Below are 2,210 nucleotides of genomic sequence, written 5' to 3' on the forward strand. Positions count from 1 at the left end.
GCTGTTGAGCTCATTGCTGAAAAAAAAAAAATCTTCCATAAAGCACTAGAAATCACTTTCATCCATTAATTGATAAGCCAGGGTACAGCCCTGAAAAGAAAAACGAACAATTCAACAAAGTGGCAAATTTCTATTTAGTACTCAAGGTACCAAAAAACCACATCAATTTCAGAATTCCATTTGTGCCAAGATGCAAGGTACTCAAGAGTTTAAGACCCATTCTCTTGAAAATGAATGTAATATCTTCCAGAAGTACCCCCCCCCCCCACCATTTGGAAGATCTACACTCTCCCTCACAGAAGTGACGATGAAGCGAGATAATGCTGTTTATTCCCTACAGGAAGAATCTACTCAAAAGAGCAGATGTACTGAAGGGAAAACATTCACTGTTAAAGAAGCTTCCCAGTGAATTCTGGGCAAAGGCAGAAAAACTAGGGACTTGGTCCCTGTGGTTTAGTAAAATGCGTACGCGGGCACACGGCACAAGTTTCCTATAGAGACCTACGCTATTGACTCCTCTTCAGCGCTTACGCTGTGACCCCATTTCCCTGAGTCCGATCTAATGTAGAAAGCGGTCCAATCACAGTTTGGCTCACGATTCGGCTGAGGGGGATGACAGCTTTGGCAAACTTCTTTTGTGATGTCATAATAAGAAGCACATATGCACGCACCCTCCCATTACTACAGACTGCGTGATGCCCAGAGCAAACAACGAAGGCAACGTTATCTAGCAAACACCTACGCACTTTACTCTTGATGACAGCTGAACTTGGGCAATCTTCATATCAATGCTAACGGTGATCAGCAGTATCATCAACAGCGCCCTCTCCACTATCGGGACTATGCGCCTTTAAAGAAAACAAATTATGGTATCTTCATGCCTGTAATGCATACTATAATAAAGACAGTCAATTTAGGTCATGCTGTAACACCTACATAATGCTCTTTCGCAAGTTTTTAAAAGCACAGCATTTGCAATCTCCTGACGCTCAAAACCAATGCCATATTACTGAGACAAAAAAAGCACATCAATTCATAACTCCTTTTGAAAAGACTTGGAATTGTTACCAGTGCCAGTTTTTCAAAGTTTGTGCTTTTCTGTTGATTTCTGATTCATGACACCTGGCTGTCCCCCTTTCTTCTGTCCCTTCATTTTTCATCTCATTTTGCATCGTGGAATACAAGGGGGGAAAAATCATCCACTAGAACTACACACATTGATGAAATATTTCATATATCAAAATACATATTCGACAAAAAATAAAAATGATAATCATAAAAGCACCCATCATCTTTTGGGCAATGGAGCCTTTTTTCCCAGTCTAGATGTTCTCTCTGGAACTCATTGCCTGTGAAACAGAGAATGGAGACCTCATTCCCTCTTTGCAAGAGGGAACTTGAAACCTTTTTGTGCCAGTGACTCCATAGTTTTCTTTCAATTGCGGCTCTTTCCTAATAAGGCAGTTTCTAAAAAGAGGTCTCATCTATCGGTGCAGGGAGTGTCACTGTGTGACAGACGCAGCATAATAGGAGACTCCACCACTACTATCATTTTTTTTTTTTAATAAACTTGTCAATATTCCTCTGACACTGACAAGAGCTGAAGCACCTTCATTCAGTAAACTGCAAAATATATGGGCAGTGACAATAGCCATGGCAAAGCATTCATACAAAAATATATTCTCAGACTTTCTTAACACCACCATTGCATCGTTTGGGGTTGCGGTTATAGACTTGAGAAAAGAAATGAAATCAGATTTAAATCTACAAAATATCATGCCTGTTTTCTTTTCTGTCAGTGATCAAAAAGAAAGCATCATGACAAGTATTCTCGACAACAACAACAACAACAACAATAATAATAATAATAATAATAATAACAATAATAATAATGATAATAATAATAATAATAATAATAATAATAATAATAATAATAAGGCAGTTTTGTGGGATGAAGTAACACTAAATGCTAACAAGGTGACCTGTTTACTGTGTCTATTAATAATTTCTTTAATTTTTTTTTTTTACCTGGCTTGCTTCAGCACTAAAGCCATCAGAAGGGACACATCAAACTAGACAAAGAAGATTAGAACATCGTGAATATTTAAAGTAGCTGGCCTGAAGGATTATTGCAGTCAGTATACATCTGAAGTAAATAAGCTAGATAACATGGCAAAGAATAGGAATGCTGCAGAGTCAAATGGGTAGAT

This window comes from Diadema antillarum, unplaced genomic scaffold (assembly GCF_040938485.1).
Source record: "Diadema antillarum isolate AM-2024a unplaced genomic scaffold, OU_Dant_1.0 seq00000024_RagTag, whole genome shotgun sequence".
Classification (NCBI taxonomy): Eukaryota; Metazoa; Echinodermata; class Echinoidea; order Diadematoida; family Diadematidae; genus Diadema; species Diadema antillarum.